The sequence below is a fragment of the Oncorhynchus masou genome, chromosome 23 (genome assembly GCF_036934945.1).
Source record: "Oncorhynchus masou masou isolate Uvic2021 chromosome 23, UVic_Omas_1.1, whole genome shotgun sequence".
In the NCBI taxonomy this organism is placed as follows: domain Eukaryota; kingdom Metazoa; phylum Chordata; class Actinopteri; order Salmoniformes; family Salmonidae; genus Oncorhynchus; species Oncorhynchus masou.
Window position 1 is genome coordinate 31,105,195 of NC_088234.1, and position 23,836 is coordinate 31,129,030.

General features: G+C 43.6%; 1 protein-coding gene and 1 long non-coding RNA gene across 6 annotated transcripts in view; both read right to left on the bottom strand.

Annotated features, from left to right (window-relative positions):
• Positions 1–23,836, bottom strand: part of LOC135510736 (VPS10 domain-containing receptor SorCS2-like) — a 326,373-nt gene that overhangs the window by 294,553 nt on the left and 7,984 nt on the right. The window lies entirely within an intron of this gene.
• On the bottom strand, positions 4,055–14,914 carry LOC135510738 (uncharacterized). Its single transcript, XR_010451148.1, has 3 exons — positions 5,284–14,914; positions 5,072–5,167; positions 4,055–4,975 (listed from the first exon to the last, which is right to left on the bottom strand). It is a non-coding gene; the product is annotated as an uncharacterized LOC135510738 (long non-coding RNA).

Consider the following 23,836-nt stretch of genomic DNA (forward strand, 5'->3'; position numbering starts at 1 on the left):
AAACACCCTCGCTAGCACAGGGAAGAGAATAATTATCTCTGGCCCCCTTTCGTGCTATCGAAGGGGTTCGGAACTTGCCAGCCGACTCGTTGCCCTAAACAAGTGCCTGGAGAAACTTTGCAGTGACAGGAATGTCTCTGATCTACCCTTCCATCGCAAACTGTTTTAAAATTGCCCTTGCTAGAAGCCTGTGTTTCACACATAAGGAAGTGGATGGCTGCAAACATTCTACTTTTAAACTCGGACAAAACAGAGATGCTTGTTCTAGGTCCCAAGACACAAAGAGATCTTCTGTTGAATCTGACAATTAATCTTAATGGTTGTACAGTCGTCTCAAATAAAACTGTGAAGAACCTTGGCGTTACTCTGGACCCTGATCTCTCTTTTGACGAACATATCAAGACTGTTTCAAGGAAAGCTTTTTTCCATCTACGTAACATTGCAAAAATCAGACACTTTGTGTCCAGAAATGATGCAGAAACATTAATCCATGCTTTTGTTACTTCTTGGTTAGACTACTGCAATGCTCTACTTTCCGGCTACCTGGATAAAGCACTAAATAAACTTCAGTTAGTGCTGAATACGGCTGCTAGAATCCTGACTAGGACCAAAAAATGTGATCATATTACTCCAGTGCTAGCCTCCCTACACTGGCTTCCTGTGTTCCTGCTTTCTACTTCCTTGCCTTGGCAAGGGCTGATTTCAAGGTTTTACTGCTAACCTACAAAGTTTTACATGGGCTTGCTCCTACCTATCTCTCTGATTTGGTCCTGCCGTAACATACCTACACGTACGCTACGGTCACAAGATGCAGGCCTCCTAATTGTCCCTAGAATTTCTAAGCAAACAGCTGGTGGCAGGGCTTTCTCCTATAGAGATCCATTTTTATGGCATGGTCTGCCTACCCATGTGATAGACACAAACTTGGTCTCAACCTTTAAGTCTTTACTGAAGACTCATCTCTTCAGTGGGTCATATGATTGAGTGTAGTCTGGCCCAGGAGTGTGAAGGTGAACAGAAAGGCTCTTGAGCAACGAACCGCCCTTGGTGTATCTGCCTGGCCGGTTCCCCTCTTTCCACTGGGATTCTCTGCCTCTAACCCTATTACAAGTCACTGGCTTACTGGTGCCCTTTCATGCCGTCCCTAGGAGTGGTGTGTCACTTGATTGGGCTGAGATCTTCCTGTCTGGGTTGGCGCCCCCCCTTGGGTGGTGCCGTGGTAGAGATCTTTGTGGGCTATACTCGGCCTTGTCTCAGAATGGTAAGTTGGTGGTTGAAGATATACCTCTAGTGGTGTGGGGGCTGTGCTTTGGCAAAGTGGGTGGGGTTATATCCTGCCTGTTTGGCCCTGTAATTGGATGGGGCAACAGTGTCTCCTGACCCCTCCTGTCTCGGCCTCCAGTATTTATGCTGCAGTAGTTTATGTGTCGGGGGCTAGGGTCAGTTTGTTATATCTGGAGTACTTCTCCTGTCTTATCCGGTGTCCTGTGTGAATTTAAGTACGCTCTCTCTAATTCTCTCTTTCTTTCTTTCTTTCTCTCTCGGAGGACTTGAGCCCTAGGACCATGCCTCAGGACTGCCTGGCATGATGACTCCTTGCTGTCTCCAGTCCAACTGGCCGTGCTGCTGCTCCAGTTTCAACTGTTCTGCCTGCGGCTATGGAATCCTGACCTGTTCACCGGACGTGCTACCTGTCCCAGACCTGTTATTTGACCATGCGGGTCATTTATGAACATTTGAACATCTTGGCCATGTTCTGTTATAATCTCCACCCGGCACAGCCAGAAGAGGACTGGCCACCCCTCATAGCTTGGTTCCTCTCTAGGTTTCTTCCTAGATTTTGGCCTTTCTATGGAGTTTTTCCTAGCCAACGAGCATCAACACCTGCATTGCTTGCTGTTTGGGGTTTTAGTCTGGGTTTCTGTACAGCGCTTTGATTTATCATCTGATGTACGAAGGGCTATATAAATAAATTTGATTTGAAAATAAATTTGATTTTAGAGACTGAAGACAGGGTCTGGTAGTGCTCAGGTCCTCCCTGTCAGAATAATCAACAGAGGACTTGGAAAGCATATCAACTTCTGTGGAAATGGTACTATGGTTATTGTGAGTAACCTAATTGATGTTCCTTTAACTCCACCTTCTAGAGACTTTATACAAACTGTCACATCCTACCATTCTGATAGATTGGAGACTGTCAGAAAATGTGGTTGTAACGTTAATAATTTGGTTGTTAACTTTTGGTTACCTCTCGGCAGATGCCCAAGGGGCAGAGTGGCCCACACTCATTGAATATGGCACTTTCAAATGTTAGAGCAATCACTAGCAAAACCGTTCTTGTGAATGGCCTCATTATGGAGTGCAAAGTTGATTGCAATTGAAGTTGAATCTTTTGAGCTCTATGTACTTTATCCAACATGTTACTGGGCCCATCCATAACCGCAGCCATACTCTGGACCTGGTTATTACCAAGGGGCTTTCTATTGACATATCCTCTATTGTTGATGCTGCTTTATCTGATCACTCCTTTTTTAATACCTTGTTGCTCATAGCTCAGGGTAACACTGAACACATTATTAAGAAACACTATCATACCTCTGAAGTTGCTACAGATTGTATTGAGTGTATGAACAACAAACCATCACGTATCCTGCTTTCCTCTTGTGACGATTTAGTTGATAACTTTAATAGCAAATGAAGGGAAACCATTGATGCCATAGCTCATGTGAGGTTGAAAAAAGTCACATCCAAACAGAGAGCCCATTGGATGAGTGAGGAAACGTAATCAATTAAAGACTGATTGCAGAATGGCAGAGTGGAAATGGAGGAAGTCAAAGTTTCAGGTCCATTATGATGTTCTGAGAGAGCAACTTGGCATATACAGTAGGTAAAGAAAGTCACTACCCCCTTTCAAAATGTTCACCTTTTGATGCCTTACAGCCGGAGAGAAACATCTGTCCGGTGAAGTCCACAAAACATGTTGTATGTAACAAACAGTTACATGACCTACAGCATGTAATGTTTCTGACTTTTTCAGACTACTAAACTACTATTGATTTACGGAGAGTTACCGCAAGTCACGAAAAAACAGGCACTGCCTCCACTATTCCAGCACCTTCCACATCCTCAACTTCCACATTTCAACAACATCTCATCAACTATGCTTAGTCTAATACAGTGACAACAAAAAGATACCAAAAACGATTTAGTCCAATCCAATGTAAGCTAAATTATGTGGTTGTCCATGTTTCTGATTTCTGTGTACTGTGGTTCTTCCTTTAAAAATTGCATCGTACTGCAGCACAGCTTGCAGGCTGCCGCAGAATTCTATGTCACATTACTTAATTTAAGTGTCAGTCATTGTTGCCATTAATGCTAGTTAGTGCTAGTTTGACCACCAGAGTGCATCTTTGAGAAGCATTTGACTGTTTTTAATTTTGGCTGTGCCAGAGAATAAGAATTTAAGAATATAGTATATGGGATTGATTTTAAGAAATGTAGCTTAATTAATTTGATTGATATAACGCTGTTTCTATGACAAGAAAAACAAAAAAATTATACATCTGACAGACAGCGCCTGATTCAGTAACACCGAACAAGGATTAGATGTAGGCAGATGCTGTAGGAAGAGCCATGGATGTATAGCTGAGGGAATAGGAGAATAAGAAAGAGAGAAAAAGTTTTGTTAATCTGCGGGGGAAGCGGAGACTGGCTTTCAAAAGTTGACGCTGTACAACGTGGCCGGTCGGGAGTAGGCTACGAGGTGACTGCAAGTCACCTAAACAGAAATTCAGTGAAAATAAAAAATCTCATTGATTTATCAAGACCAGTCCCTATGTTTGTCTCAGAGCAGCATGAAACTGTGCTGAAATAGTTGACCACACGCGGGTAGGCTATTGCTTCAAATCCGATTATAACAAGTGGATGACTTTGGGTGTTCCAGTAAGCAACAATTTGTTGCCTTCATTAGCCTACTTCATTCTTAAAAGAACTCCAGCACAGAGAAGAGAAGGAGCCTTAAATAATTAAACAATAAAGCAATTGAATGCACAAATGCATATGACAGTTTTTAATATTGGCCATCAACCAAAAACACAGCATCTACCATGGTAAAAAAAAATATTTCAAATGAAGATGTTTATTAGGCTACTGTGCAGTCTAACAAGTACACATAGCCTACAGTACATAGTAAACACGGTAAAGCCACACAAAAACACAGAAAAACTCACAAAATCTGCAGATATACATTGAATGTGAGATTGTGCACAACTCTTAGGGTAACATATACATGCATTTTCATAGTTTTTGTCAAAATTGCTCAAGCTCTTCACATTTGGTTGGGAATCATTGACGGACAGCAAAAAATAATCCTAACTTTTCCACACCTAATTCTAGTCTAACCAATACCCAAACGGAGATTCAGTGAAAATAAAAAATATCATTGATTTATATCAAGACTAGTCCCCATGCTTGTCTCAGAGCAGTGCGAAACAGTGCTGAAATAGTTGACCACACACAGGTAGGCTAATGCTTCAAATCCTATTATAACAAGTGGATGACTTTGGGTGTTCCAGTAAGAAACAACTTGTTGCCTTCATTAGCCTACTTTCATCTTAAAAGAACTCCCGCACAGAAAGGAGCCTTAAATGATTCAACAATAAAGCGATTGATGTGACTGCCTGTCAGAGGTGGAGTTCCAGAGCTCACCGGTGTGCCTGGCACGGATTGTGACTCCATCTCGTTCCTCGCCCTCTTCAATGCGCCATTCTTCGCCTGAATCTCCGCCAATACTGCCTGGCTCTGGACCAATGCATCAGTTGTCGCCCGTATCTTTGCCCTTAGAGAATGTTGCTCTTTCTGCTGGTCTGCCTTCAATGACTCGATCTCGGTCTTCAAAGTTTGAATCTGATCCATATGCACCTTCATCAGATGAACAGAATGGTTCCGCCCTGAGCACCCCTTTGATTACAATGGCCTATGATAGAAACGGTAGATCAATTAAGAATTAAAAGTCACTCCAACACACAATGCTGTGTTTAGAAACACATTTTAAGAATCAAGCAAAACTAACCGCTTTCTTGGGAACCATGTGGTTTTTCAGTGCAGCCTGTTGTCCAGCCCTTTGTCCACTGATCTCCACGGATGGGTGTCGGCATGGTTGTACGCTCTGCAAAAGCACATTCACATTTTTAGTACACAATTATCGATGGTATTACACAGTATACCTACACATTGATAGGCTATATACATGTTTTTAAAGAAAATGCACTGAAACAAAATTACCTTTAGTTTCGGTGATCCTCTCAGTTCCGGCTCATTTTCAAGTCCTTTGGTGGTTACAGTCCTAACCCTGGAAGAAACTGGCGTGGACTTATAATATAGTAGGTTACAATAAACTTTAAATTGCGTGTCAATTCATAAATCATGTGCCATGGAATTGCTACATCGAAAATCTCTTCCCAACTTTTTTGCAATCTCTACGGCTGTAACTGTTTTGGTCACAATTTTCTTGAACCAATTTTTGGCCTTTAATGCAGGGCTGACAGACAAGTTTATTTTTTTTAACTGAAATTCCAACCGACTTTCTATTACTTTTTAAAATAATAACGATATTTCGGAGATGATTTCGTTTCAAATAACCGAAAGTGAGCGATTGTAATCTGAATAAAGGAAAAAAAGACATTCTTGAACATGGGGTGAGACATTCTTACTAATTTGAAAATAAAGCCAGTTTGTTATATAGAATGATTTATTTCTGTTTTTAGAGGGAGATAAACCAAAAGTCCACCGTGCCTATTTTTCTAAAATCGTCAGTCCACATGTCAGAGAAAACAGTCTATGACTTGGGTGACTGGAGACTGGAGTCAATTTTCTGGGCTTTCCACTGACACCGCCTATTATATAAAGGTCCTGGATGGCAGGAACCTTGGCCCCAGGAATGTACTCGGCCATATACACTACCCACTGTAGTGCCTTGTGGTCAGATGCCGAGCAGTTTCCATACCAGGCGGTGATGCAACCGGTCAGGATGCTCTCGATGGTGCAGCTGTATAACTTTTTGAGGATCTGGGGACCCATGCCAAATCTATTCAGTCTCTGAAGGAGGAAAATCAAATCAAATAAAAGTTTTTGTCACGTGCGCCGAATACAACAGGTGTAGACCTTACAGTGAAATGCTTACTTATAGGCTCTAACCAATAGTGCGGGGAAAAAAGGTGTATGTGTGTGTGTTGGTAAGTAAAGAAATAAAACAACAGCAAAAAGACATTTGAAAATAAGAGTAGCAAGACTATATAAAGACACCGGTTAGTCAGGCATATTGAGGTAGTATGTACATGCGGGTATGGTTAAAGTGACTATGCATATATGATGAACAGAGAGTAGCAGCAGCGTAAAAGAGGGGTTGGGGGGGGGGCACACAATGCAGATAGCCCTGTTAGCAAATGTGCGGGAGCACTGGTTTGTCGGGCCAACTGAGGTGGTATGTACTTGAATGTATAGTTAAAGTGACTATGCATATAAGATAAACAGAGAGTAGCAGCAGTGTAAAAGAGGGGTTGGGGGGGGGCACACAATGCAAATAGTCCGGGTAACCATTTGGTTACCTGTTCGGGAGTCTTATTGGTTGGAGGTAAAAACTGTTGAGACGCTTTTTTGTCCTAGACTTGGCACTCCGGTACCGCTTGCCATGTGGTAGTAGAGAGAATAATCTATGACTGGGGTGGCTGGGGTCTTTGACAATTTTCAGGGCTTTCCTCTGACACCGCCTGGTGTAGAGGTCCGGGATGGCAGGCAGCTTTGCTCCAGTGATGTACTGGGCTGTACACACTACCCTCTGAAGTGCCTTAGGGTCAGAGGCCGAGCAATTGCCATACCAGGCAGTGATGCAACCGGTCAGGATGCTCTCAATGTTGCAGCTGTAGAACCTTTTGAGGATCTCAGGACCCATGCCAAATCTTTTTAGTTTCCCGAGGAGGAAAAGGCTTTGTCGTGCCCTCTTCACGACTGTCATGGTGTGTTTGGACCATTCTAGTTTGTTGTTGATGTGGACACCAAGGAACTAGAAACTCTCGACCCGCTCCACTACAACCTTGTCGATGTTCATAGGGTCCTGTTCGGCCCACCTTTTCCAGTAATCCACGATCAGCTCCTTTGTCTTGCTCACGTTGAGGGAGAGGTTGTTGTCCTGGCACCACACAGCCAGGTCTCTGACCTCCACCTTATAGGCTCTCATCGTTGTCGGTGATCAGGCCTACCACTGTTGTCATCTGTAAAATTAATGATGGTGTTGTAGTTGTGTAGTTGGAGTCATGTTTGTCCACGCAGTCGTGGGTGAACAGGGTGTCCAGGGGGGGACTAAGTACACTCCCCTGAGGAGTCCCAGTTTTGAGGATCAGCGTGGCAGACGTGTTGTTGCCTACCCTTACAACCTGGGCGAGGCCTGTCAGGAAGTCCAGGATCCAGTTGCGGGGGAAGGTGTTTAGTCCCAGAGACCTTAGCTTAGTGATGAGCTTTGTGGGCACTATGGTTTTGAACGCTGAGTTGTAGTCAATGAACAGCATTCTCACATAGGTGTTCCTTTTGTCCAGGTGGGAAAGGGCAGTGTGAAGTGCGATTGAGACTTCGTCATCTGTGGATCTGTTGGGACGGTATGCGAATTGGAGTGGGTCTAGGGTAATAGGGAGTATGTTGTTAATGTGAGCCATGACCAGCCTTTCAAAGCACTTCATGGCTACCGACGTGAGTGCTACGGGGCGGTAATCATTTCGGCAAGTTACCTTAGTTTCCTTGGGAACAGGGACTATGGTGGTCTGCTTGAAACATGTAGGTATTACAGAATCGGTCATGGAGAGGTTGAAAATGTCAGTGAAGACACTTGGCAGTTGGTCCGCATACATTGAGTACACGTCCTGGTAATCAGTCTGGCCCCGCTTTGGGAATGTTGACCTGTTTAAAGGTCTTGCACACATCGGCTACTGGGAGCGTTATCATACAGTCATCCAGAACAGCTGGTGCTCTTGTGCATGCTTTACTGTTGCTTGCCTCGAAGCAAGCATAAACGGTATTTAGCTCATCTGGTAGGCTTGCGTCACTGGGCAGCTCGCGTCTGGGTTTCCGTTTGTAGTCCGTAATAGTTTTCAAGCCCTGCCATATCCGACAAGCGTCAGAGCCTGTGTAATAGGATTCAATCTTAATCTTGTATTGACGCTTTACTTGTTTGATGGTTCATCTGAGGGCACTCCTCAATGCCATTGGATGAATCCCGGAACATATTCCAGTCTGTGTTAGCAAAACAGTCCTGTAGCATAGCATCTGTCCACTTTCGTTTTGAGCAAGTCACTGGTAATTGGTAATGTCACTGGTAATGAGCTCACCTAGTTTACTTCAACGTTGACTGGCTATTATTTTATATTTTTTTTCATCAAGGGACGCCAAATGCTCGCTGGCTTCCCTTGCATTCAATGCTACGAACAACAACAATATCATACTATTTTTGACCAGACAGCATCAGATAGAAGGGCTAAACATACTGAGACAGAGGGGGCGCTGTTTCATTCGCTCAAATGCATTTTTTTGGAAGAATCTTGACTTCCCTTGGCATCCATGATTACACGCCACTGTTCAGGTTATATTTGTTACCCATTGCAGTATTATCAGAAAGCAAGGCATTGATTTTCACTGCTACACAGACGATCCACAACTTTACCACAACCGGAAGATTTTAGTTCAACAGATACATTATTCGAATGTATTAGTTTTTTAACTACTTGGAGGACTCACAACTTCCTCCAGCTAAATCAAGACAAGACCGTGGTACTTATTATTGGAGCCAAAGTACAGAGAGAGAATCTGGCAGCACATTTTAAATCACACACCAGGTAAAAAATGTAGGTGTCATTTTGGATTCTGAACTCAATTTCGAATCGGGAATGTGACCAAAATATATTTTTACCACCCGAGGAACACTGCCAAGGTACGGACGTTTCTATCTCAGACTGATACAGAGAGGCTCATCCGTACTTTTATTAAAAGCACGCTTGACTACTGTAATGCTCTGCTGTCTAGTCTACCCAAAAAAAAGCCATTGGTCAACTGCAAAACATACAGAATTCTGCAGCACGGGTACTGACCAAGACCAGATGAAGAGCACACATTACATCAGGTTTTAAGGTATCTGTACTGGCTACCTGTGAGTTTTAGATTATTCCGTTGGTTTTTAAATCAATCCACGGTTTTGCACCCCAATCAGACATGCTTTTGAGTTATGTACCCAGTAGGTACCTCAGGTCCTCTGGCACTGACCTTTTAACTATCCAAAAGCCTAGGACCAAGAGGCAAGGATAGGTTTAGTTACTATGCCCCGTGCCTCTGGAACAGTCTGCCCGAGCACCTAAAGGGGGCCAAAACTTAACTTTAACATATTTAAAAGAGATCTTAAAACACACCTTTTTATTTTTTGCTGTTCCTTAGGGTGCTTAGTCTTTCAGTTTTTATTATTATTATTATTTCGTTTTTTATCCTCTTATGATTGTTGTGTAATAAATATTTCTGTTTTTATTTTCATTTGTTTTTTATTTATGTTTGTTCATGTAAAGCGCATTGCGTTCCATTCATGTCTGAAACGTGCAATATAAATAAAGCTTGATTTGATTTGACTGTACTTTACTGTACTGTTCCTCTGCTGTGCTCTACTCTGCTGTGCTCTACTCTACTGTGCTGTACTGTGATGTGAAATATAGACGTCTATGATTGGTACAAATTTGGTCTGGTTCGGACCAACCAAATGTGGTGGTGTTTGGCGGCAGAGCTTATTAAAAAAATACCCAAATATGCTAAATAAGATAATAATAAGATAATAATTTCTAACTTTGTGTACCTATTCAGGATACATCACCATGAAGGTAATGGTATTCATATCCAAAATTATGCATTTCTGTATAGTACAGATCAGGTACCCATGATGTAATTCATTTACCGTAATTCAGTTACTGGATGTAAATCCACTTCACCTACTGTAGTTCAATGATCAAAATACACAAAATAAATTTTTCAAACACAAGGTGTCATGTCATAGCAGACACCCCATTCTTTGTGCAGACATCTTAATTTGGAACAGATATCTAACAGTTTTTGGAAAATGTTGTCACAAAAAAAACAGACAGATTTTACCGTAATTCTGTTACCAAACGTTGCATTTGCACAGTTCTTCCAGTAAATGTGTTTTTGTGACATTTTCTGTTTAAATATGGTCAAAGTTGTCCTTGTGCATGGAGTTGTATGATTTGTTAAACTTTGAAATCAATGTTTGTTTTTTGGCATACATTTTAAAGTGACAAATCTGAGTCAAAGTGTAATTCCAATACCATGGAATTGCGCGAATGGAACTGAGACTTGGAGGATGAGCAGAATTCGATCAGTTGACATCCCGTTGCTGTGATCGCTGTTGATTTGAAATCTCACAGAGCTCATGGGACCTGATGTGTGTGTCGTGTGTGTGTGTTTTTGGTTTTACTATCCTTTTGGGGACCAGAAGTCCTCAAAAGGATAGTTAAACAAGGCAAAAGTGGGGACATTTCGCTGGTCCCCACAAGTAAAAAGGATATTTTAGGCTTAGGGGTTAGGTTTAGGGATAGGGTTACAATTGGGGTTAGGCTTAGAAGTTAGGGTATGTCCTCTGAAATAATCAGAGTGGAGTTAGGGGGTGAGGTGCTGACTACTTAAACCTCTGTTATCTACCTGGGATGGATCTTTGATGGAAGCTTGGGAGGTGTGAACATGGCCAATAAAGTGCTAGGGAAGTTTTGGGCTAGAAAGTCCAAGCTGCTTGATAAGGACTCCATGAAAGTGCTAGCCACTGCCCTCATTCAATGCCACTTTGCCTACACTAGCACTTCCTGGTTTGGGGGCTTATCTAAACTTACGAAGGGGAAGCTCCAGATAGCCCAGAAAAATCTGATCAGGGTAGTATTGAAGGTGAGTCTAGGCACACATAGGCAGGAGCTGCTTTCAGGAACTAAACTGGCTGCCTGATGAGGCTAGGGTGTCCCAGACTAGGTTTGGATTACAGGAGTATTTATGATCCTGCGCCCAGATATCTAAGTTATTACTTCCCTGTTGTGTTAGGGATGCACACAATCATAGCAGCAGGTGTTGCTTATCTGTGCTTATACAGGTTCAGGAGTAATGCTGGGAAAGGTACAGTACTTTCTTGTATACTGGAGCCTCAGAATGGAATGAGTTGCCTCTGCCTATAAAAACAACGTCCTCTCTGGGCAGCTTTAAACATAAAGTAAAAAACATGTTTTATGTCTTCTGTGCCCGTATGAATAACCCCTATGATGTAAACTGCAATGATGAGATGTTTTGGTTTCACTATTTCACTGCCACACTGTGTTTAACTGTGTTCGATCTTGTCTAGCCATCTTGTCTCAAGAGGACCACAATGGAAATATGTCCCAGACTTTATTGTGTGTTATCCTCCATGATTTTACTCATGTGCATGTATGACTTTTTCAAGCTGTACGTGTGCTTGTTTTTGTTTTTTTCTAATGGTAGAGTTAATAAACTAAACTAAAAAACTAGGGTGAGGTTTAGCTTTAAAGGGGTTTGGAGTTAAAGTTAGGGATCAGGGGTGTGTTCTTAGTCCACTCCTGTACTCGCTGTTCACCCACAAATTCATGGCCTCGCATGACTCCAACACCAACCCCTCCTAGTCAGACTTCGAAGGCTGCACACCACCCACCGCTTCTGAGTATATTATTCACCAATGTCCAGTCTCTAGACAACAAGGTAGACAAAATTAGGGGAAGGGTTGCCTTCCAGAGAGTCGTCTGAGATTGTAACACACTACCTGCCGTCCAGGACACCTACAGCGTCCAATGTCACAGGAAGGCCAAAAAAAATCATCAAGGACATCACCCACCCGAGCCACGGCCTGTTCACCCAGCTGACCATCCAGAAGGCGAGGTCAGTACAGGCCCATCAAAGCTGGGACCGAGAGACTGAAAAACAGCTTCTATCTCAAGGCCATCAGACTGTTAAACAGCCATCACTAACACAGAGAGGCTGCTGCCTACATACAGACTCGAATCATTGGCCACTTTAATAAATGGATCACTAATCACTTTAAATAATGCCACTTAAATAATGTTTACATATCTTACATTACTCATCTCATACTGTATGTATATACTATTGCATCTTGTCTATGCCGCTCAGCCATCGCTCATCCATATATTTACATGTACATATTCTTATTCCATCCCTTTAGATTTGTGTGTATAAGGTAGTTGTTGTGGAATTGCTAGATTACATGTTACTGTACATTTCACTACACTCCCATTAACATTTGCTAACCATGTGTATGTGAGCAATACAATTTGATTTGATCATCAAGTTTGCTGACGACACAGCGGTGGTAGGCCTGATCACCCTGTGCGATTAGTCAGCCTACAGGGAGGAGTTCAGAGACTTAGCAGTGTGGTGCCAGGACAACAACCTCTCCCTCAACGTCGGTAAGACCAAGGAGCTGATCATGGACTATATGAGAAATAGGGAAGAGCACGCACCTATCTACATCTAAGGGGCTGCTGTGGAGCGATTCGAGAGCTTCAAGTTCTTTGGCGTACACATCACGAAGGACTTAATATGGTCCACACCCACCCGCACAGTCGTGAAGAGGGCACGGCAGCGTCTCTTCCCCCTCAGGAGGCTGAAAAGATTTGGCATGGGACCTCGGATCCTGAAAATGTTCTACAGCTGCACCATCGAGAGCATCTTGACTGGCTGCATCACTGCTTGGTATGGCAAATGCACCACCCTTGACAACAAGGCGCTGCAGAGGGTGGTGCGGACGGCCCAGTACATCAAGCCAAGCTCCCTGCCATCCAGGACCTCTTTATCAGGCAGTGTCAGCGGAAGCCACAAAAAATTGCCAAAGACTCCAGCCACCCAAGCCATATACTGTCCACTCTGTAACCGTCCAGCAAACGGTACCGGAGCATCGTCTCTCGGACCAACAGGCTCCGAGACAGCTTCTACCCCCAAGCCAGAAGTCTGCTAAATAGCCAGAATGCTAAATAGTAAATGAATGGTACTCAGACTACCAGCACTGACTCTACACACATTCACTAGACCGGGGGTAAGTAACCCTGGTCCCTCGATTCTAATCGACCTGGTAAACCAGGTGTGTTGAATTTAGGCAATCACTGAACTGATCAATTAGCTTAGTTGGTCAGGTGTGGTGCCTAGTTGGACCAACATCCTGCAGGACCTGTGGCACTCCAGGAACAGGGTTGCCTGCCCCTGCACTGGACTATATATACAAACCACATACGCACTCACTCCCACACACATTCACATACCCTACACATACGCACACACACATAACACACAACGCGCAGACCGACACAACACACACACACATTCTACACTCATCATTCGCTGCTGCTGCTTTGTTCTTCACTTCACTCTTCTCCTGATCCACCCTGATGACGCATCTACCTCCAACACCTCATACTTCTGCACATTGACCTTGTACTGCTACTCCCTGTGTACAGCTCCATTCTTGTGTATTTTATTTGAATTGTGTAACTCTTTGATTTAATCTTTAAGCTCTGCATTGTTACAAAGGGCTCGTAAGCAAGCATTTCAGGGTCAAGTCCACACACCAGTTATATTTGGCGCATGTGGCCAACATTTTTTTACATTTGCTTTAAGGTTAAGGGTTTGGTTTAGGGTTAGTGAAAGTAGGATTTTGAATGGGAATCAATTATTTGGTCCCCACAAGGATAGTAAAAACAAATGTGTGTGTGTGTGTGTGTGTGTGTGTGTGTGTGTGTGTGTGTGTGTGTGTGTGTGTGTGTGTGTGTGTGTGTGTGTGTGTGTGTGTGTGTGTGTGTGTGTGTGTGTGTGTGTGTTCGTGCTTGCGTTCATATCTGTGTGGGGGAAAAGAACAGACAGAGGAGATTTTCCCAATTGGGAAAGAGCTTCAGAGAATTCCTCCATTCAGGAACTAAAGAAAGAAAGTCTTTGTGTTTTCCTCTCTCAGGCCAATTGACTGAGCTCCTCAAAATGTTCACACACACACACACACACACACACACACACACACACACACACACACACACACACACGCACACGCACACGCACATTTAGATATTGTTTTCAAAAATGTGGTCATTTAGCAGGCACTCTTATCCAGAGCAACTTACAGTAGTGAGTTTTTTTGCTCAAACATACACACACCAACACAAGGAGACGTGGGAGTGGATCACTGTGAATGGGGAGTCAGATATCCAGCCCCTTGGGCTAGTGTGACAGGAGGCCGTCAACCAGCTGAGGGTGAAAGCACCTTAGTTCAACTTTCTGTAGACAATGCAACCACCAAGGCAAATGAAGACATTTGCCATAACCGCAGTCAACAGCGATTACAAAGTGTTGCCATTTTAATTACACTCTTCGGAATAGATAGAAACGAAAAACTCACACAAGCATCAGAGCTACATACATATAGCCAAATCCTAACTTGAGTTTACTAACTGGTGCATTGGGAGATCTTTGCGAAAATAATTAGTTGCCAGTCTGCACTTCTCATAGACTGTTCCAAATGGCACCCTATTCGCTAGCCTTATGGGCCCTGGTCAAAAGTAATGGGGTGCCATATAGAAACAGCCACCGTATCAGGAAGTGATCACATGTCATAGGTAATGTTATTTCATCCAGCCGAGGGGATCATGAGAAGAAAGGCATGGACACTCAGTCCTCTGTGCCAGGATTCAGGAACAGTGAGCAACAATGTAATGTGGGGTGAGAAACTGGCCAAACAATAGCTGTTGGTTCAATGATACTGTGCACTCCTCTGATGGCCTCTTTCATTCTTATCTCTGTGACAAACAACAAGGAAGCCCTCTCTCTTGCTCCATTCCTCTGCTTCCTCATGTCTCCTATCTGGTCTGGGGGGGGGTTACAAAACCCACCTTTTGAGCTTGTTTCTAAACATCCCACACCTATGTCTGTTGACCAGCATTCTCATATACCCAGGCTCCACTGATATAACCTCATGAAGAATATGTAATTACAGGACAGGGCCTAAGCCCGGTAGATGAATAGGGTGCTGTGCCACAATGCTCCCAGGAAGAAGCCTATATCCTGCAGAGGAAGCCATTATCAGATTTACCCCCCCCCCCCTTCTTTTCTTGTGTGTGTGGGCATCGGTGCAATCTTTTCTCTACCCCAAGCATTTGGCTCTCAGACGTGCCAGGTTACATTTTATTGTCTGGGTAGGTATAGGGGCTCTGGGCGGACACAATGGAAGTCAGGATGGGAGGAGGGATAGAGGGAGGAAAGGAGGGAGAGAGGGTAAGATCTGTGGTGCGATGGGAGAGAATGTAAAAAGGGGAACCCAGTATTGGATCCAGTTCAGAGGGCGTGTGGTTAGTTACACTTGAGAGGCCCATCAAATATGGTGTCATCCGGCTGTTTCGAGTTTTTCCTCATAATGTCTCAAGTCGTTGGATTATGATTTGAATATATTTTTCAGTCGTTGGGTTTGGTCGGGATCGGAGTTCACTTTCTTCCAAGGACTCCTCGTGCTTTGTCTCAGTCGGAGGGGGATTGTAAAACTTTTGACTATGTCAAAAGGACTTTTTGAAATCTTACGCATGGTCAGACTTAACACACGCAACAGCAGGCCTACACCATTCTGACCAGACCTAGGTTCAAGAGTGTGTGCTTGAATTAGCTTGAGTTTGTCCTTTTGTGACTACTCCAATTGGTTCCACTGCGCCAGGTGAGCTCAATCACACACAGCTAAAGGTTTTGAACCTGGGTTTGATTCAGATACCTGATATAGGAAAACTTAGAGGGGTCACATGGAATAAATTCTAGTCAACAGACAAGATTCCAGCCTAGTGAGGAGATTCATTGCCCTTCGGTATATAGAGTGACAGGAAGGTTCTAATATCCACAGTTTTATCAAATTACACAGATCTGCTACAAGGAAACGGATCCGGTTATTCATGTGTAGCACATGAATGTCATGTGGAAAGGCGTGGCTGATGACAGCCGATGCTCCTTATTACAATCGCTGAAGTCAAGTGGTATTACAGGGCTATCAGAACTGCCCTGTTGAGTGGCATACAGTCTGGCAAACAGTGAATGCCTCTCCATTGTTACGAGATAAGTTTTAAAGGTCACTTGGGTGGACGGAGAACAGAGCTAACTCCTGAAGGCTCCGTTTTGACTTGAGGGACAGAAGCTGTAAAGTGCTGTGAAGCGCTGGGAAGAGACAAAGAGTGAGAGAGTGAGAGAGTGAGAGAGAGAGAGAGAGAGAGAGAGAGAGAGAGAGAGAGAGAGAGAGAGAGAGAGAGAGAAATATGGTTATAAATAACAAACCCACTCAGTTATGAACAAAGCTGAGCTGGTGCTGAGGGGGAGATCCATTGAGTTTGACTCACAGGTGTTATTCCACAGTGACTGTGTGTGTGTGTGTGTGTGTGTGTGTGTGTGTGTGTGTGTGTGTGTGTGTGTGTGTGTGTGTGTGTGTGTGTGTGTGTGTGTGTGTGTGTGTGTGTGTGTGTGTGTGTGTGTGTGTGTGTGGTGGAGGATATGGCAGCAGGCGAGAGAGCGAGAGAGAGAGACTCATACTCCGTAGCATTGCCTGACATGGGAGACAAGCCCAGAGGCATTAGCTCCCCTTTCCAGTACACTCATTACTGCTTCCCTAAAATAAATCAGAGAATTATATAATTTTTCTGCAGCAGCACAGGTGCTACAAAGGAAGTGGTTTGAAGTGTTCAGTGGAGACGCCAATGCCGCCATAGGAGCAAACTCAAGAGGTACTTAAGCATAAAGATAAATATGTGATAGGCATTAGCCAAGCAGACACTACCCAGATAGAACATAATGTTCTGAAAACAAAATGTTTCTTCGAGCTGGTTGAGAGCGTGGTTGTCCGATGGTTATTTTGCATATAACCTTCCCACAACTTTCACAACATATCATTGTGTGACTCCAAGTTTACTTCAACATGATTTTAATCTTATCAATACTTGCGCATAAAAGCATTTCCACCACAATTTATCGCACAAAACATTTTACAGACACAAAAATATTTTGTTTTTGTAAACATTTGGAGAGTTTACCGACAAAGTTGCTGTTTCTATCAGGCCTGTAATTATTTTATTTTTTTAATCCAATGTACTTTAGTCACATAAAAATGTTGGATGCAAACCTGGTTAAAAAAATGTTTAAGATAATGGTAATATTTCATTCACTACAGAAATGTGTAGGCAGCTTGACTTGTCATGTCCCATGGCTCAACTTATCCCATACCCAGGGTAAATTGTGCCAAGAGACCACTTTTTTGGACGAGTTATGTTTTCAAAATTGTAATGCTTAAATGAATTCTGATTATTTCCAGGAATACACAATATCTTGAAATATATGTAGATATCTTTGTTAGATAGAATGCTGTATTTTCCATAATGGAGTGATGCTGAATGTAAAAAAATGTCTCCATTTACCCCCACTCTCCTCTACTTCATCGTAACGTTTCCTACAGGTTTCCTCATGGTTCTATTTTCAAGTCATGTTTTCAAATTGTTCTGAAAATGTGAAGAAACAACATTCTTCTGTGGGAATTTTAGAACTTCACTATAATGTTTACTACAGATTCTCCTCGTGCTTCTATTTAAAGTCATGTTCTCAAATTGTTCCAAGAAGTTTAAGAAACATTGTTCTTCTGTGGGAATTTCAGTACTTCAGCGTAACATTTCCTACAGGTTTCCTCATGGTTCCATTTAAAGGAATTTCCATGGGTTCTATCTGTACTTGGGAGTTCAAAAAGGGTGACCCCAAAATAAGCTGGCACTGTTGTTAAAAGTCTTATTGGAACATTCAGTGAATGTTTTAAGGACATTATTCAAAAACCTTAAAATAACATACAGTTTTCATTCTCTGTGCGTTAGCCCGTTCCTGCAGTCAAATAACAAAATTGCCTTCTCGTGGCCTCATGGGTGGAATGTTTTTCATAATTAATAAACATATGTTTGTTTTTTAAATGCACAAACTCTGGTGTTTCTATGTCAAACAGTTGAGTTATATTTCAGTCTTCTGTGATATATATAAAGTGTAATATTGGGATGAATACTCAAAATGTAATACATTTCAACTCTATCTGACATGGTACAAGTAGATTTTTTTTTAAGACTACCAAGAAACACTCTGTGTGACTCTGATTTAGCCCACTGCAGCAAAAGGTTCATAAAACCTCAGAGGAAAACTTTCAAGGAACCAGAGTAAAACGTTCTCAAAATCTCCCTGCAAACTAAAAATAAAAGCTCCCAAAACAGGCAAAATGTTCACTTCTGTCCTCAGAATGCTTAAAAACATTGTTTTACCGGTCAGGAAACGTATGGCTTCATGCCCACAACGAACATGAAACCAAAAACATACATTCCCACAACTTCCAAGGAACCAAATGGGCTAGCTGGGTATAGGATTGAATTACTGTGGGATCACAAGTGGTCTATGAAAGGTCTATGAGTGGACAGAGAGCACGAGCATGTCTGAACAAGAGTCCCAAACGACTATATTAATCATAAGTCTAGCATAAATAGCACACACACACTCACTTGTGTGCACTTACACACACATGTGCGCACACACGCGACGCCAACACAATGACAGGCATACACAAACAGACACACACAGACAAACACAGCTGCTGCCTCCCGTCTCGTGTGTATGTATGTACAATGTGTGTGTGTGTGTGTGTGTGTGTGTGTGTGTGTGTGTGTGTGTGTGTGTGTGTGTGTGTGTGTGTGTGTGTGTGTGTGTGTGTGTGTGTGTGTGTGTGTGTGTGTGTGTGTGTGTGTGTTTGTGTGTGTGTGCGTGCATTTCATCCTGGGGTGTGTGTGACGGCAGCTGCTGGCCGGTGTTAGCGCCATACCGTCACGGCTGTGTTTATGTTCCCCGCCGTGGATTAGCACAACTCCGTGAATACTGAGACCACATCCCAGCCAATCACATATTCATAGGAAAATTCAATTTCTTCCACCACCGCGCTGGGATGATTTGGCCAGACACAGGGGTCTATCTCATCCAGCAAATTGTGTCTCGATTGGAAAAGCCGACAGAGGAAGTATTTCACACAATGGGCCAAGAGTGCGGAAGAATATAGTCGGGGAGCTGGAGAAAAATAGTTCATATGAGATTTTCTAATAGTAAAGTATGGCTTCCCTAACCAATTTCACTTGTTATATACTTGCCCATTGTAAGAGGAAGCTCATTTTGACTGTCCATTCTCATAGATGCTGACAACAGTACAGTGTAGCGCAGCAATCGACTTGCAATATCCCCCTTTTCCTTTCCTCCTCCCCAGGCATTTGAAATAGATATATTTTCCAGGAGAGGTTACCCCCCCCCCCCCCCACACACACACACACACACACACATCTGTCATTGGAAGCCACAGCCCCTCCCTCCACCTCATCTTCGGATAAGACCGTCTGCCAGACAGATAAGTAATCGTCATGACAATAGTGGATAAAGCAACGTGAGACACCTTGTGCTGATGCTGGAACACTAATTGGAGCCAATCAACATCTCACACTGATGGAAGATAATCAGATAATATAATAAAGAACCACATAGTGCTTAGTTAATTTTTCTCCCCCCATTTCCCCCCAAGTGGTGCTGCCATATAAATGGTGTTTAAGGTTGTTTTTTTTATGGGGGATTTTCTTCTAACAAGTCAGGGTCAGGGGTCACCGGGAACAGAGCCTTGTGGGAGTTCAGACGAGGGTCTTCCTGCTCCCCGAAGGTGAAGCTCTGCCCCAGGTATGCTACAGTTCGGGTTTTGATGACGGGGCGTAAAATGAGACAAGACCGATGGGATACCCATGGCTTCCCAGAGAGGGAAAAAAGAGAAACAGAGAGAGAGGGGGATGGGGGGGGATAAGATGTCGAAAGATTCCCAGAGAGAGAGAAAAAAAAAGATTGAAGGGAGGGAGGGAGATACTAGATACAAGACTGTAGAGATATCCTGAGATTCCAGAGGGGGGAGAGCAACAGGAGGGGAGAAACAGGCAGATATAATCCCTCTGTATGTGTGAAGATATGTGTGGAGATATCTCTCCCCATTCATATATAGCTAATGGCCTTTCCGTAAACAGATCCTCTCCACTATTTTTTTATACCTTTATTTAACTAGGCAAGTCAGTTAAGAACAAATTCTTATTTTCAATGACGGCCAAGGAACAGTGGGTTAACTGCCTGTTCAAGTGCAGAACGACAGATTTGTACCTTGTCAGCTCGGGGGTTTGAACTTACAACCTTCCGGTTACTAGTCCAATCTGTGGTGATAGTGCAGCCAAATGTTTGATTAAGATGCAGTCTAATAGAATGTCCGAGCAAGACAAACATGCCATAGTTAAGTGAATAGAGAAACGTGAAGAGACTCTGCGTTCAATCACCATGACGAGTGACATAACGAACTCAGTCCATGCTTTAACTGGTATGTGTGATTTCCCTCTCCCATTCAGTGCGTGCCAAAGTTGGCCCAAATGTGCCCGAGAGTGGACTTTCTCCATTCTCTCCACACTCACACATCCCGTGCCCCCCCCCCCCTTAAAGATGCAGTGGGCATCCTCTCTCCTCCACCCTCCACTCAAACGGATGTTACTTCCCCTTCCCCTTGTTTCTTCCCCTTCCCCCGCTTTGTAGCAACTACTCTGTAAGGAGTGTTAATGAGAGTGAGGTCGTAGGAACTCGGATGGCCATTGTGACGGGTTTGGAGGAGACACAAGAAGCCCCCCCCCCTTCCCCCCCAGTGTGGCCAAAACAGAACACAAGGCAGTGGGGTAGAGGGAGAACAGCTGGCTGCAGAATGTGGGGGCTTCTGGGGATTCTCCTAGGCAACCGTGTTGGCGGCCATGTTGAAGACCGGGTCCAGTAAGGGGATTTATTTGGGGCCTGTGACAGGGGGGAGGGGGGAGAGGCAATACACAGGCAATACACCTACACATTACAAACAAACTCGTATTCACACACGCTCACTCAAAGTACTATAAAACCCTACTGTCGCACCCCCACACTCAAACATATAAACCGTTGCTATCAAACCGTCGTATAAAAGTACACACTACACTCGAATTTATACAACGGCAATCTTCACATACAGACCAGAGCAGCGGAGTGTGTGTGTGTGTGTGCGCGTGTGCACGTGTGTGCGCGTATGTGTGTGCCTGTGTATGTGTGTGCGTGGCAGATGGGGGATGAGGTTTATAAGGAAAAGGGGGAATGCTTTTACAGGCCTGTAACACACCAGATGGAATGTCCTCTTTCCATGGGCCACTGGAATGGGAAAAACACACACTGACACGCACACACACACACACGCTCTCTCTCTCTCTCTCTGTCTTTTTATAGGACTGTCACAGAGGGCCAAGGTGTTACGTTCCATGATTAGATGGATACAGTTTGGATAATCTAGTGTCAGCGTGTATTTACCACAGCGCTTGTACTCCCATGTATGACGGAGGCCTTAGACTTAAGATGAGCAAAGAAAGAGTAACCACGGTTCCACCATGTTCCCAGATCAGGCAAATGAAATGGACATCATTCAAAAGCAGCTTTTTGCTTCCTTGACTGAAACCACCGTTCGAAAGTCTTTGTTGGTTACATCTGTCGGCTTGGCGATGTCGTGCGGGAAGAGAAATGATCATGAAGAAAGGGAGAGTACACAAAGGAAAAACCAGTTGGACCTGCTTGAATACAGACAAATAGAAAAACGAGCAAACACTCCTCAAGGCCTGCCTCTCCTAGCGTAGTTTACCTCCGTCCCAGCACACTGTGACAATCAATTGGGTTTTCCCATCGCAGCCAACATGCACCAGACAATGCATTTGCATACAAACAGCCTGCCCAAATACACACCGGGGAAGGTAGGGAGAGATGGACAGGGAGAGGAGGGTGTGTTTGAATCGCCACAAGAATAATAAACAAAAATTGGACAAATGGGATATTTTGTTAGTTCCCACGAGTTCAAATGCTATTTCTAGGAGGGATTAGGGTTAAGGTTAGAATTACATTAAGGGTTAGGGTTAGGAACTAGGGTTAGTTTTAGGGTTAGGAGCTAGGGTAATGTTTAGAGTTAGGGTTAAGGTTAGGTTTCTGGGTTAAGGTTAGGTTTTTGGGTTAGGTAAGTGTAAGAGTACAGGTTAGGGTTAGGTTTAGGTTTAGGGGTTAGGGAAAATACAACTTAATGGGACTGAATTGTGTCCCCACAAGGTTAGCTTTACAAGACTGTGTGTTTGTGTGTCTGTGTGCGAATGCGTGCTAGCCTAGATAGTACATTCCTGCGAGTGTGTACATTTGTGTATTCCTGTGTGTGTTTTTGCTTCTCTCTCCCCTGATGCTGACAGCTTTGGATTGAACGTGGAGAATCTCATTAACTCTGTGATGCACTGCCTCTCTGTTTACCCCCGCATTGTTCCGAGGAGACCCACTTCTCTCCCTCACCTCCTCTCCCGTCCCGCGCTCCCTTGGAAAAACAAAGTTTCAATTGCAATAGCAAACAGTCCAGAGGAGTTTCAGGGATCAAATCACTCTCTACTCACCCCTGGGCCGTCGCGAACAGGACACCTGGGAAATGGATGGACCATAGGATCATAAACAACCTGGACAGGATGGAGGGGGATTTTAGAGATAACAAGCTGCTGACTGTCATGTAGTGATATTGGAGAGTCTAAAAGAGGTGCTATATGTAGATATGGGTTATTTCGACCTCATGACTGCTAGGCTAGACAGAGCAGTGCAAATAGGGATCGCTGAAAATCATAAATTATGCATATTGGAATCTATAGGTGCTGCTGATGTAAAGGTCACGATATTATTTTACACTTCAATGTATGCACTGCAAAACCCTATAATGGAAACCTATCATGGAACACCTTATGGTTGGCTATATAATATTTCACAGTGACAGTCTGGTTATAACTAAAAGCATGGCATGGATTTCCTTGGCTGCTGTGCAGAACGTCTGGATTTAGCTACAGCCGATGTTTTGACAAGCCAGCGTTCAAAACAATAATTCAATTTGTTGCCGCTCTCCATTTTTCTTGTCGTCTCCCATGTCTTCATCTAATCACATAGGCAACAGTTAGCGGGAAGGGGAGAGAAATGAACGTAATAACTAACACTATGGACGCCCACCAAAGAATGTGGCGGCATTGTCGTGTTGTGAGATCATAGCGTCGGCCGTTTTCTTTATTTTTGACAAGTGTGTTTGTCACACCGCCCAAGTAACATGAAGTTGAGATAAAAAAAAATTAAAAAGAGACCACAAAATAGATCCCTCATTTTCTTTTCATTCTTCTCTCTCCAGCCTCCCCTTCCTCTGGTACATGGGTGCGCTAATTGCTATCAATGTGAGTCACAAATGGTTCACCTTTTCCCGGGGGAAAATTATTGCTGGCAAATGGCCGTCGGTCAACTCATGCATATTTTCCATCTGGGTGTGTGAGTGCTGGTTTGGCAAGGCAGCTGGGCACGTACATCACCGTAGGAGAACTTGGGAGACAGAACCGCGTTTGAACCACTTTTTTTTGTAGTTTTTCCTGAGTTAGTGTCTGGGCTCCTGGTCCTGGTTTCGACTGCTGCCAATAGAACCCATTAGGCCCAAGGGCAGGGCACAGAATATTTGGATAACTCAGACTGTTCCACCAATTGAGACTGACAAGTCCAATGAAAAAGGAAGGAGATGATAGGCCTAACAGTAGAAATGGTTTCTGTATAATACTGAAACAAACCAATAATAGGCGAGAAGATAGGC